Source organism: Odocoileus virginianus, chromosome 22 (assembly GCF_023699985.2).
Source record: "Odocoileus virginianus isolate 20LAN1187 ecotype Illinois chromosome 22, Ovbor_1.2, whole genome shotgun sequence".
In the NCBI taxonomy this organism is placed as follows: Eukaryota; Metazoa; Chordata; class Mammalia; order Artiodactyla; family Cervidae; genus Odocoileus; species Odocoileus virginianus.
Genome location: NC_069695.1, coordinates 45,681,386 through 45,696,339, shown reverse-complemented (window position 1 = coordinate 45,696,339; position 14,954 = coordinate 45,681,386). Strand labels below are relative to the sequence as shown.

At 39.4% G+C, this 14,954-nt stretch overlaps 1 pseudogene; it reads left to right on the top strand.

Moving 5' to 3' along the window:
• Window positions 1-445: 445 nt before the first annotated feature.
• LOC110150220 (peptidyl-prolyl cis-trans isomerase D pseudogene) overlaps window positions 446-14,954 on the top strand; it is an 80,559-nt pseudogene continuing 66,050 nt past the window's right edge.

Here is a 14,954-nt window from a genome sequence, read left to right as displayed (position 1 = left end):
GAAGATTCAACATTGTTCAGATTATCAGTTCTTCCCAACTTGACTTACAGATTCATTGCAATGCCAGTCGAAATCCTAGAAAATTATTTTGTGAATGTTGGCAAAATGACTCTGTAGTTTATATGGAGAGGCAGAAAGACTTGGAGACGCAGACTGATGAAGACAGTCCGAGAGCTGACACCAGCCAACCTGAAGACTTCTTACAAAGCAAAGTAGTGAAGACAGGGCGGTACTGGTGGGAGAACAGACAAGTAAATCAAAGACTCCTACCCAAGCCATATGTCACAAACATGCCAACTGATCTTTGACAGAGGAGCTAATGTAATACAATGAGCAGACAGTCTCTTCATGAAGTGCTCTGTCCTTAGCCGTCTAGCCTTGCTGGGGCATAGTTGCTGAAATGAACTACGAACGTCTCAATGAATTATAGCCATCACCGGGCACCATGCCACATCCCAGTGAAGGTACTTGTTTCTAGACTTCCTCCTCTTGGCTACTGTGTGGCATCCACCCTGGAAGCTTATGATGATCGGAGTTGATTATCCCTGCCAGTCCTGTAACTCCTTTACTTGCCTTCTGGTACTTTGGCAAGAGGATCCTAAAGTGATCAGATGGTGGTCAGAGCAATCAGCTCAATGGAACCTGACAGAAGCTAGCTGCCCCCAGCAACCAGAACTTCTAACTGGCAGAGTTTAAAAAGGTGGACTGAAAAGCATAAATTCCACAATTCAATCCCTGAGCCTGGTGGCGACAGACGCTGTTTCCTGTATGCAGGCCAAGGAGATTCAGTACTTCATATCAGCCACTGGGTCAGTGCCTACACTGCACGATGGAGGAGAATGTCTCAAGTCTGCGAGTTACTTCCTTGAGTTGGCACTTTGCACTGAGCTTCCAGATTGGGTGTGTGTGGCTAATAATGCACATAGGACTGATGAGTCCTGTTGTCATCCACCACAAAGTTTCATGATCTGAGATGATATAGGTAGAACCACTGGGTACCTGCATGCTAAAATCGCTTCAGTCGTGTCTGACTCTGTGACCCTATGGACTGTAACCCATCAGGCTTCTCAGTCCATGAGATTCTCCAGGCAAGAATACTGGAGTGGATTGCCATGCCCTTCTCCAGGGATTCTTTCTGACCCAGGGATTGAACCTGTGTCTCTTACGTCTCCTGCATTGGTAGGCAGGTTCTTTACTACGTAGCACCACCTGGAAAGCCCAAGCCAAACCATTAAGTCCTACTTAATGTGATGGAATGTGAGGAGCAACATTTTATCTTCTATCTCAGAGAAGATATTCAAGGGTGCTTCAGATTTCTGGATTCCTAAAAACATACTGATGTTGCGGGTTCCTAAATCTTTTTGGTATTTAGGAGGCAGAAGGGTTGCTCCTACAAATCTTGTCTCCTCTGGGGTAAGCTCACCGAGTGAGGACAGCGACAATCTAGGGCCTCAGTGGACAGAGAAGTCCCGGAGGGAGGTGAAGTGCAGGTGTGTGGGAGTGACGGAGGAGCAGAGTCCTGTTCCGAAGACCCGGGCGATGGAGCGCACCTCGGTAAGGGCTGCTCTAGCTAGAATGCAAGGCAAATGTGCTGAGCTATGACATGCAGAAGCTGGAAGCCCTATGTGTCCACTCATGAATTTTCTTAAGTTTTTATATAAATTAAGATCTTGGTAATAGATATATATATGTGTGTAGCTAATTATTAATTGACTACCAAATAATCATCAAAGATTGGGAGGCAACTTCCATATGAGAAATAGAGGTGAGCAGAAGGACAATCATGAGCAAAGAAAGAAGGATTCTCTTGGGTTAAAAAATTTCTCATAGAAAGCTAAATGAGTAGAAAGGCTACCTATGTAGTTATGTATGTATACCTATGTGTGTAGCTAAAGGACAAAGGTAAAACATTAACTTAATCTGCAGCATTCATTCTAATACCCAAAAGCATCCATCATTTATATCTTGCCAAGAGAAGCAATTCAACCATTTATTGAAGTGATGTTCAAGAGTTTTGGTAACAGTGATTGCATGCAATACAATAGGCAAAATAATAATATGAAACATTTGTAATAATAATTAAAATCAATTATCTGTATGATATCATCTCTGTTCTTAGTCCATAGAGGCTTTAAAGAATAAAAATGTAATAGTAAATATAGTTTCTATCAGGAACACTTTCTATTTCTCATGACAATGGTATCTACTAAAATAGAATATATACATAAGGATGATATTTTAATTATAGATGAGCAATTACATTATTAATTGATATTTCTTACTGAACACACACTGTATGTGATTTTTGTGTCAGAGCGAGGCCTTAAAAATATTAACATGGAGATTTGTAAGGAACACACCTGTAGAAATTACTTGAGAATTGATGCAATATGCCAATGAGTACAAATGATGTAGTATTTCTAATCTTAGCAACTGCAATCAGGCTCCAATTAAGCAAAATAAAAAAAAAAATGTTCATGGATGAAACACAAATGGCTTTAAAATTTTAAAATTCAAAACCATGACTCTGCCTTTACCATATGATTCTACTCAGGCCTTAGAATGACTTACAGATGGAAGTCGGCATGGCAACCCACTCTAGTATTCTTGCCTGGGGAATCCCAAGGACAGAAGAGCCTGGTGGGCTAAGGTTCCAAAGGTTCCAAAGAATAGGACACAACTGACGTGACTTAGCACGCACATAGTTGGAAGAAGCTTTTTACTTCCTTCTAGCCCTTCACGTAATGAGCTGGGTTTAAGGTATGTGCACCCTGCAGGACATCGAACTCTGTCCTTTCGAATGCTGGAGCAGTATGACCTTGAGACGTCACTTGTTTCTTTCTGTATGTATGTTTTCGATATGAAGAAAAAGATAAAGTTTACATCTAAGCTTTCTCCTGGAACTTTTCCTCCTAGATTTAACACAATATCTATCAATCACATGCCAAAAGTACTTTATAAGGAGACTAAAGAAAAGAAACTCGTTTCTGAATTACCTAGTCCTTGTCACTCTGTACCTGACACTATTGTCATTTTCCCCCACATTGTATAATTTGTGTATATAGAAGTTACTTTGTCCTCAGATGTTAGAAGACGATAGACCACAATGAATAAATGCTTCCCACGCAACGTGTTAGGATTTTAGCAAAAGAACAGAAGAGCTTGCTCTCTTTCTCATTCCTACGGGATTACTTGGAAGTTGTTTCTGTCTTTGTCAAGTTGCTCAATCTTACCTGAAAACTTAGATGCTTGCTCTAAAGTGAACATTTGACAAAGAATAGCTCCCAGGCTGTTAGGGTTTTCCCAGTGGCTCAGTGGAATCTGCCTGCAATGCAGGAGACACAGGAGAGGCGGCTGCCATCCTTGGGTTGGGGAGATCCCGTGGAAGAGGAAATGGAGGATACTCACTCCAGTATCCTCGCCTGAAAAATTCCATGCACAGAGGAGTCTGGAGAGTTACAGTCCATGGGGTCACAGAGTCGGACACGACTGTGCACACACAGCCAGGCTTCTGTCCCTTGTGATCAGTTGCTGCTAAGCTTTACACCAAGAGCATCATGTGCCACACTCCTCTGGGGCCGCCAGAGTGGCTGCTTGGAGTGGGGCAGCCTGATCTTCAGGGCACCTGCTGCAGCCAAGCACCCATCAAACTGTCCTGGGCTCCCTTGGTGGTCTAGTAGATAAGAATCCACCTCCCAACGCGGGGGACATGGATGTGATCCCCGGTCTGGGAGGATCCCACATGCTGCGAGGCAACTAAACTCATGTGCCACAGCTATTGAAAGCTGGGCACTTAGACCGTGCTCTGCAAGAAGAGAAGCCACTGCGATGAGAAGCCTGGACACCACAGCGAGAGAGTAGCCCCAGCTTGGCACAACTAGGGGAAGCTAGCACACAGCAATGAAGACCCAGTACAGCCTAAAAAATAACCCAAAACCTGCCCTGCTCCACTGGAAGCTCTGACTGATGGGTCCCTGGATTTTCTGAACACTCCCTTGTGGCTCAGATGGTAAAGAATCTGCCTGCAATGGAGAAGACCTGGGTTTGACCCTTGGGTCAGGAAGATCCCCTGGAGAAGCGAATGGCTACCCACTCTAGTATTCTTGCCTGGAGAATCCCTTGGACAGAGTAGCCTGGTGAGCTACAGTCCATGGGGTCGCAAAGAATCAGACATAACTTAATGACTAATACACACACTCCATAAGCTAGCAAATTGCTGGCCTCGACATCAATATCCTAGTTGGCTCTGTAGGACCACTGAGAGAAGTGTAAATTAGTATGCCAGGTTAAAATTTGCCCTATGTTTTCATTTACTATTAACTCCTTCAGTTCACTATGAGAGAAAACAACATTTGTCAAAGGTCATTTGGAAGAAAGAGTTGCTGCTTCTACATAATAAATACCTTGGGCCTCAAAAGATTCAACAATCCTAAATACATTGCCAATTGATGACAGAATATTAATCTGGAACCCAAATACCTCTTATTATGTCTGCCCTAGTTAGAAAACACTTTTATAGCTGAGTCCAATTATTAACTTTCTAACACTTGTAGAACAAAACATCCACATGTACTGAAAGCACATATGAGGGCTGTCCTTGTTCTTTAGCTTCTTCCCAGCATAGCTCACAATCAGAGAGCTATTTGCTCCCAAACTGCATCTTTGCACTATAGAGGCTCCCTTTCTTTTTCCAAGCTGTCTGAGGTTCTCTTGCTGCCAACAGGATCCTTTTCCACTTTGCCATGGTTTATGGCCAATAATGAGCTACAGAATTCCATAACTCATCCAAATGATGAAAACTGAAGCATGCAGAGAAGTCCCACATTTCTCTGTGAGGGAAGGTGGCCCAGCACTCCAGGGTCAGACTGTCTGTCCTGTTAAGTCCTTCCTGATTCTCTTCAGAACAGTCTGATAAGAGACATCTGGAAACAGTAACTAGAAAATTATGAAATCAGTGAAATAGAATGTAATACTCTTTTCTTCTCTGAAGCAATAAAGTTTCTGTCATCTATGAGAGTAAGAAGGTGGAGTTATTAATTTTATTTTTGGCACCTAGAAAAGATACTCCACTTACTCCAGAAAGGTGAAGAGTGAAAAAGTAAGAAATAGAGATAGGATTTCTTTTCTTGGTCTAACAAATATGTGCTAGAGAGAAACATGACAAGATTTCTTTACCTCTAAAATGGTTATGAAATAAGATAGACTACCATCTGCAGAAGTAGAAACCATAAACTCTCATCAGTATGCCAAAAAAAAAAAAAAAGACTTTTCTCACTCTATGGTCATTTTCAGCTGGCAGTCTTGCTCCAAAGACCAAATTCAGTATGTGTTTTGCAATCTTCACATTTTAAAATGCATACTTCTAAATTAGATTAAGGAGTTACAAATGGAAAAAGTAATTTTAGCACTTGGAAAATTGTTTGGTTTGAAATTGTAGCACTGAACATGCTGGTGAACAAAATGAAAATTGAAGCTTTGTATAATTCAGTAAAGAAAGAGAAAACCAAATTAGCATTTGGTTATTTTTAATTAAGTAAAATGTAATTATCTTAATTAAACAAAACAGCCATGTCAGCAAAACTTTATTCCTAATAATATTTTGAGATGATTTTGTCAATATGCTTTTGGAAAGAATAATACACCAGTCTCTTATTCAACTTTCACCTTCTAATTTTTGCAAGGCACCATTTTACAAAATAAATACCCTAGTAAAGATTTACTTTACAGTATATGAAACAGTGCTTAAGAATATGCAAACACACATATGTGTCCACTGATGTCTATGTTACTGTGTTACTAAGAGGATGGAGGAGCGGGCTTCCCTGGTGGCTCAAGACGGTGAAGTGTCTGCCTGCAATGCAGGAGACCCAGGATCAATTCCTGGGTCAGGAAGATTCCCTGGAGAAGGAAATGGCGACCCACTCCAATACTCTTGCCTGGAGAATCCCATGGACGGAGGAGCCTGGTGGGCTACAGTCCATGGGGTCGCAAAGAGTCCGACAGGACTGAGAGACTTCACTTTCTTAAGAGGATGGAGAATGGTAGTTTAATGAAACTAGCAATGCAAATATCAGACCCTGTTTGCCCATTTGGAAATACTTGGAATATTTCATAGTAATAACTCAATTATTAAATAAAAAGATAGAGAAAACGTTCAGAGTAAAAGTATTGGTTCCCAGTAAATGGTTGTCGAACTGCATTTCAAAATGTGGCTTCACAGTGTATGTGAGCCCAGGGCTGGTCTCAAGGATGGGACTCGCTCAGTGTTCTGGTGTATGTGCCGCCATGTTTAACGGCACAGGCTCACAACCCACACGGAAGCAGGTACAGGCATCTTGGCAAATTCATATGGCTATTCAGCTGAGCTTGGTAGTGAGATGACCTTTCTAAATAACATGGATGGAAATATAAGGTTTTACATTTGAATTATTAGAATTAATGTCATTAATATTATCAAATATCACTATGGAAGATATTAAGTTTGGGCTAAATAGAGGCGGGGGGCTGCAAAGGTTTTTGTTCCTTATTTGCCTCCTTCATACATAATTACAGTTGACCCTTGAACAACATGGGTTTGAACTTTGCAGTCTACTTAAATGTAGGTTATTTTCAGCTTCCTGTTCTTTGTGTTGGGCAAAGTTTGTGTTTCGCTAGTGATAATAGTATATGGAGTGAAACAACATTGAGTCCAGATTTTATCCAAACTGCTTCATCTTCCTGCCCTTGGATGAATCACTTTTTTTTGAGGCAGAGATAGCACTATTTGGATTTTCAGCTGTGTGAGGGGTGGAGTGGTTCAAAGGTCAAGTGCACACACATTTTTGGGGTACAGGATGTGTTTCCCCACTTTGAATCACCATTACCAAACACACTGCCTAACGTGTGGCAAAATTTTAGTGAGTTATTTTTATATATGCTGACTACAGAAGAGTATGTATGTGTGTTCACCATACAATAAACCATGCCACATGAAGAGTAAATACTAAGTAAAATCCTCACTCCCTCCAGTATTCTGGCCTGTATTTGTTTAGTGTTTTGTATTAGAAGCCATTGAATTTAAAATGTTGTGCAGTGTGTAGTGAGGCTTACCTCATTTCAGAATGCTCATGGCCGGTGAATACAATGCGTTCTCTGTTCGGTGATACATGAAACCCGAATATACCATTATTCACCATCTTGGTGCCATTTGAAAAAAGGTAAGTTTCAGTTCTGACATTGAACAGGCTGGAAAGTTGTCACTCCCACCTTACAACAAGAAAGAAAACAGAATAAACTGAGTCAGAGAACTGAGTTCACTAAGCATAATAACAGAGCCCCACCCCCCATCCTCCCATCCACATTGAGATATATAAAATTCAGACGCAGAAAAATGAAGTGAATGGGGTACCTGGAGCTGTTCACCCAGGAAGTGCATGTGGAACCTGGAGCTGTTCAAGGCAGATCCTGAGACGAGGGGCTCCTTCTTGGAGTGGGAACTAAAGACAAGCTTAGGAGATGTTGGGAAAGGCCCACCCAGGTATCAGTCCCTTGGGCTTCAAGGAGACCAAGGAGACCAAATCCTAAAGGAAATCAACTCTGATTAGTCATTGGAAGGACTGAAGCTGAAGTTCCAATACTTTGACCATCTGATGTGAAGAACCGGCTTGTTGGAAAAGACCCTGATGCTGGGAAAGATTGAGGTTAAGGGGAGAAGAGCATGACAGAGGATGAGATGGTTGGATGGCATCACTGACTCAATGGACATGAATTTGAGCAAACTCCAGGAGATAGTGAAGGACAGGGAAGCCTGGTATGCTACAGTCCATGAGGTCGCAAAGAGTCAGACATGACTTAGGAAGTGGATGAGAACAAAGAGATAGCTACTGGATTAAACTACTGATATTAACAACATATTACAACATAGGATAAAAGAAGCACATGGACGGACAGTGAGATGAATGACGTCAATGCTAGGAGGGATGAGAGAGCAGCAGTGAGAATACTCAGTTAAAAGCCACGTGTGCTACATGTGAAGCAGGGTACCTCAGCTAATTAGAAGCTGATAAATGGCTTACAGAAAAACAGCAGGGAGGGAGAAGACCAGGAAGAAGATGAGTGATATGGTCTAAATTTAAACTAGACCTCAGAAAAAGCCTTATAGAGATTGTAGAGTTTAGGAAAGACAAGTTGATGGTGAAAGTAGGTTACATGGGGAAGAACATTTGGGGCAGAAGACTCAGTTAGATTTAAGTTTATGAACTTTCCATTTTATCACCCAGACTTCCCTTTCTGAAATGGGATCACCAAGTAACTACTTTATACCGTCATTCCTTTCCAACCGTGCTGCGATTCACAATAATACAAATCAAAATGTGATGTAAAGCAGGTTAGTCAGTGAAGTCCAAATATGATCTCTATAAAATAGGCTTGGAACATAGATTTAGGTCTGAAAACTCGCCGAGCAATTCTGACTGCATCAGGGGTTGGGAAACAAATAGTCATCACTCAGTTTTCTTTTTTTTTACCTAATCCCAAACTGTCAGACTAAGTTATATGACACTTCAGCATATCATAAAAGCTTAGAGGTTTTTTCTTTTTTTTTTTTTTTTACTTTGAACAAATGTCATTTATTGTGCAACTTATTTAACACAAAATAATTTCAATTTGTTATTTAGTATAAATTATAGATATTATAACAGAATAAAGTTTGAATCTGTGCTATATTACTATTTGCAAAAGTTCTTGTAAAGTTGCCAGTAGCATTCTATAACTCATCTATATGCCTTTTTTGAGCACCTTTTATAAATTATAGTGAGAATTAAGATATTGTAAGAAAATTAAGAGTAATGAATAACAATATTTCAAATAAGAAAAGGTAAATTCTTCTGAGTCCATAATTTATCATCTACACCAGAAGAACATTTAATCATGAGGATGGTTACATTTTATAACCAAATTAACAACTTGTTAATCCAAAGAGGCATGTAATAAACATTGTAGAATGAACATTAATAAAGTAACTTCTTGGAAAAGTCTTAATCAGGTATTTGCAAAACTCCAATTTCTAGTGATAGCTTCAAATGAAAGTTAACTAACAACCATCGCTCAGTGATGTTAGTTTTTTCCAAAGTTGTACCTTCTCTCTTTTATGGATAGAATTAGTAATTATTCACAGTACTGTATCTATAAAATTAAGTAAAAATTTAATATGATTTGACCAGTGAATGGAAGAACTCCTGAAAACTTTATTGGTTCACTGGCCATTAAACAACATATAGCTTGTTAAAGTGTCATCTTTCAGGGATCATAGACATACTTTGAGATTTATTTTTCTGTTTTAAGCAGATAGGCTATATTTTTTCTTAATCTGAAAAAATTAAATGTGGCCAGTGCCTAAAATCACAGGTTTGTTGATCAGAGATCATTTACTATTCAAAATGTTCTAGTTTCATAACCCCCTCCCACAAAGACACTCAATTCCTCTATGGGATTTGACTCAATATTTCTTCAATATATGGAAATTATTCTATTACATTATATAGGGTTCCCTGGTGGCTTAGATGGTAAAGAATCTGCCTGAAATGCCCGAGACCTGGGTTCAATCCCTGGGTCAGGAAGATTCCCTGGAGATGAGAAAGGCTACCGACTCCAGTATTCTTGCCTGGAGACTTCCATGGACAGACAAGCCTGGTGGGCTACAGTCCATGGGTCACAAAGAGTCGGACATGATTGAGCGACTAACATAACACTTATTAAAATTTGCATGGCTAATTATTAATTTTATTCAAGATAAAGCTATGAAATTATTTCCACTTATGGGGAGACATCGATTTGACTTATAGTTAAACAGGTATTTGATGCATTACTTATCTCTCTAGTACTCTCAAATGAAAACCTATGTCTATCTATTACATGCATTTTAAGTGAAGTGAAGTTGCTCAGTCGTGTCTGACTCTTTGCGACCCTGTGGACTGTAGACTACCAGGCTCCTCCGTCCACGGGATTCTCCAGGCAAGAATACTGGAGTGGGTTGCCATTTCCTTCTCCAGGGGATCTTCCCAACCTAGGGATTGAACCCGGGTCTCCTGCATTGCAGGCAGATGCTTTACCTTCTAAACCACCAGGGAAGCAGTATATAAACATAATATGTATGCATGCCCCATATATATAACACTGTAGCATTTTATTAAATGCTGTATAAGAAACCAGTATAATGTACATATTAAAAAAAAAATTCTAACTGATATCTAAATCTTTTTTAAAGTTTATGATTACTGCATGAAAGTGACAGTCACACGATACAGAGTTCTATGAGCTGCAGTTGGAGCCTGCTACAACCTACAAATGAAAGAGAAAAAAGAAGTTTGACCAAGGTCATATCAGGATTAACTCTATCTTTGTAAAAGAGTGCCAGGGGATGTTTAATATCCACATAGCAGACAGGACGAGGTTTTACGGTCTCACCTGAGAGACCCTCACATACTCTACTCAATTATTAATTTACTTCTGAAAGGCTGGAGGTTAAGACAGGTAGGATTTGAAAGGAAGTCTAAATTCCTCAATTGTACACTTAGGAGAACCCAGTACTTTGCAGTTTATACTTGTGTAGACATAATTCTTAACCTAATGTATTAGGTAAAGTATTTTAAGTGGAGTTAGCCTGTTCCTTTCTTTTACTTCTGTCTGAATGACAGGATGTAGCTTTGGAGCAAGGACTCAGCCTCGGTCCAGGTTAGATTCCTACCACCCCTCCCGCAGCCTCACCTCCCAGAAACTGGGTGTTCACTTCTTTGATGATGACATTTCAAAGAGATGGTTCCTAGGTCTTTGAGAAAGATATTCCTGTGTTGCTAAGCTGGTGAGAGACTTATTTAGCTTTTGAAAAGATTTACATACATTTCAAAGAGACTGAGAAAGAAGTTATAATTGCAAGTTTTCTAAAGTACAGGCTCAAAAAAAAGAGTGAGGAGGAATTTCTTTCCTTATTTTCAACAGTAAAATTTAGGCCTCTTATTTTTAATTTATATTTGCCTTTATAGTTTTTTTTTTCTTTTTAGTTGCTTTTCTGTTTTTTTTTTAATTAAGTTATAAATCACATTGATTCATCTGTCTATTCTTACACAGTTTCCCCATTTTTGTAGCTTTTGGGAAAGTCCTGAAATGAGATAGCAAGTTCCACAAATTTGTTCATCGTTTTCAAGATTATTTTGACTATCTAGGGCCTTTTCACTTCCCTATTAATTTTTGAATATGCCTGCTGCAATACTGATCGGAGCTTCACTGAAAGTAAAGATTCTTTTGGAAAGTATTGCTAACCTGACAACATTAGGTCATCCAGTCATGAAGGTGACATATTTTCCATTTCTTTGTCTTCACTAATTTTCAGCATGTCTCTTAGTCTTGTAACCAACGCTGTTACACATCTTATATTTTGTGAGGCCAATGTAAATATTGATGACATTTTTCCTTTGCTTACTGCACAGTTACTCTATTATTTCTTGCTCTTGTAATCTATAAACTTATCTAATTATTTATTATTCCTAATAATTTCTTAGGAATTGTTACACACAATTGATCATCTGAACATAAAAGTTTTACTCTTTCCAATCCTTGTGACTCTTTTTTCCTTAAAAAATCCTTTTATTGATCATCTATCATACAAAACTTATTCAGACTACACCCATATGAGGTGATGGGATCACAGGTAGAGACTAGATTGTCGTTGCTTAGTTGCTCACTTGTGTCCAACTTTGTAACACCATGAACTGCCAGGCTCCTCTGTCCTTGGGATTCTCCAGGCAAGAATGCTGGAGTGCGTTGCCATGCCCTCCTCCAGGGGATCTTCCTGACCCAGGGATCAAACCTGCATGTCCTGTGGCTCCTCCACGGGCGGGAGAATTCTTTACCACCGAGCCACTGAGCCACCAAGAAAGCCCAGAGAACAGGTTACCCTGTTCTATTTACCCAATAGAATTTACTAATTTACCCAATTTACCCAATGTATTTACAAAATCCATCATAAAGGCTTTTTTTAAAAACATTATATTTTCTTTTTTTTAAACTAGCATACAACACAAACCTAAAGTGATTAGTAGTTTGCATGCTCCCAATTTTGGGAGAAATGCTCCTTTTCGACAAAATCTTGTAACCCACGGAAAAGAAATTCCCACAGACTGACTGTCGTCACCCAACTCATTTTGCAAGCCATCTTTCTTTGAATCCCTCCTCTTTTGTATACACAAGTTGCCTTGTGACTTTCGTTTTGACCTTTTGCTTCCTTGCTGGAGCCAAGACTATAGGCGCCAAGGTGAATGGGAACATCAGGAGTGGGTGGGGTAGGCAGGGCACCCGAGGTCGGGAAATGTCAGGAGGCAGCCCCTGTTCTCATGTGCAGACCCTGATGGTGAGCATCCCCGTAGGAGGGCTCTTAACAGGGAAGCGCCTGAACGTAACTTCGAGAGGATCATTTTTAGGATTTACCCCTTCGTTTCAGAAGTACAGCCATCCCTACAATTGAACTTTAGTTCCTTCTTAAAAAAAAAAAAAAAACCACACACAAATAGTTTAAAAATCTTCAGTTATAAAAATGATTATTACTGTAGTCAGTTTGTATCAGGTTTGAATAAATCATAATTATACCATGTTTTCTGAGGAGGTGCTCATCATTTTGACCTAAGTATAATTGGTAGATATGAAAGTTAGGGTCATGAGATTGCTAATGCATAGCTCAGAATCTCATGTGTTATTTTGGGAGAGACAGTAGGAATAATCTAAAAATAAATAAATAAATGAAAAACCATGAATAACTGATATTCTCTTATTCCAAGCACTGTACCAGTCCTGCCTCTAATTTAGACTTTCCAAGGATTAATTTGATATTATCAATCTGCCGTTTACAAGGAGAATATTGAAGCTCAGGGAAAAAAAAAAAATCACTCAACCACATCCTCACTGCGTGTTACTTGTGGAGACAATCCTTTAGAACAAGAATTTTCTATTTGAATTGTGTGTGTGTGTGTTTTGAGCACTGATATACTGAAAGTCTGGAAGAGTGCCAGACAAGCATCATCCCTCAGTTAACATTTGCTGAAGGGGTAAGATATTTCTGATGCTGAATTAAGTTGCATTTCCATTGCTATCTCTGTTTCTTTTATTTTTTTTTTTTAATTTTTTTTTTATTTTATTTTTTTTTCCATTTATTTTTATTAGTTGGAGGCTAATTACTTTACATCATTGCAGTGGTTTTGTCATACATTGAAATGAATTAGCCATGGATTTACATGTATTCCCCATCCCAGTCCCCCCTCCCACCTCCCTCTCCACCCGATCCCTCTGGGTCTTCCCAGTGCACCAGGCCCGAGCACTTGTCTCATGTACCCAACCTGGGCTGGTTATCTGTTTCACCCTAGATAATATACATGTTTCAATGCTGTTCTCTTGAAACATCCCACCCTCGCCTTCTCCCAGAGTCCACAAGTCTGTTCTATACATCTGAGTCTCTTTTTCTGTTTTGGATATAGGGTTATCGTTACCATCTTTCTAAAGTCCATATATATGTGTTAGTATACTGTAATGGTCTTTATCTTTCTGGCTTACTTTGCTCTGTATAATGGGCTCCAGTTTCATCCATCTCATTAGAACTGATTCAAATGAATTCTTTTTAATGGCTGAGTAATATTCCGTGGTGTAAATGTACCACAGCTTCCTCTAATCCATTCATCTGCTGATGGGCATCTGGGTTGCTTCCATGTCCTGGCTATTATAAACAGTGCTGCGATGAACATTGGGGTGCACGTGTCTCTTTCAGATCTGGTTTCCTTGGTGTGTATGCCCAGAAGTGGGATTGCTGGGTCATATGGCAGTTCTATTCTTGATAATGGTATATCTCTGACAACATATTTGTGAAGATGATCATCATATTTTGCACTTATTTTTGAGGGGGTATGTGCTTTTTTGTAGTAAGACATTGGGTATGGTTCAGGACTAAGTTTTAGATTTGTCTGTACCTTATAAGTTTTCATGGGGGCTGCCGTATCCTGACTTCAGCTTATTATGTTAAGATAAGGTGAAAAGTTCATGTCATGCAGCTTGAACCGTAAGAAATGTTTCCTGATAGATAAGTGTGTTGTCAGGGTAGGAGCCATACTCATGACGCTGGCCATTAGCCTAAAGGTTATTGGTCCACTGGCAACAGAACACAAACAAAGGCTTCAGACCCAAAGACGAAAACTGGCCAAAATTAAACCAGTTTCTAAGAATAGAGAGAAGAAGAAAATCTTAAAAAAAAAAAAAAAACCCAAAAAACTAGAATAAAAAACCTAAAAAGAGAGTGCATAAAAAGGGCTGTATTCCTGTGGAACAAAAATGAAACAAATGAGCGACGGTTCAGATGTCCCAGTTAAACCTAACAGACAGCAACCACATTTTCCTGAATGAAGTTATTGATAGTACTGAAAGCTGCATGTCAAGACAAATCTTGTAAGAGGGAAGACTGAGTCTATAGAACTGGAACATACTGGGTTTATTGAAAATACCTAAGTGGGTATTGTCAGAAATAATCTTAGTTAAGAAGGCTATTCAAAGAGTATATTTTATGTCTAGCCTGGGGAAATCCAAGTTGTTCCTAGAACTCGGTTAAGGGTATTTTGAGCCTTATTGGAATACATGGCAAACAAAACATATAACTGATCCAGCTCTCAGGGAGCTTATAGTCTTATGTAGGAGACAGACATTAATAAAAACAGTATGAAAACTATGAATGCATTACATAAGACTTACAATCTGAGATTAGCGCTCCGAAGGAAAGCAACAGTCTTGAAAGAGTGCATAACAAAGACATAGGACCTCTACCGGGACTCTGGGGCTCTTTAAAGAGAAAACAGCTTTTAAGGTAATGTTGAAGTTATGGGCGACCAGATTTCCCCGGTCGCCCGTAACTTTTATAGGATAGATATAGAATGAAAAGAGAAAAATGA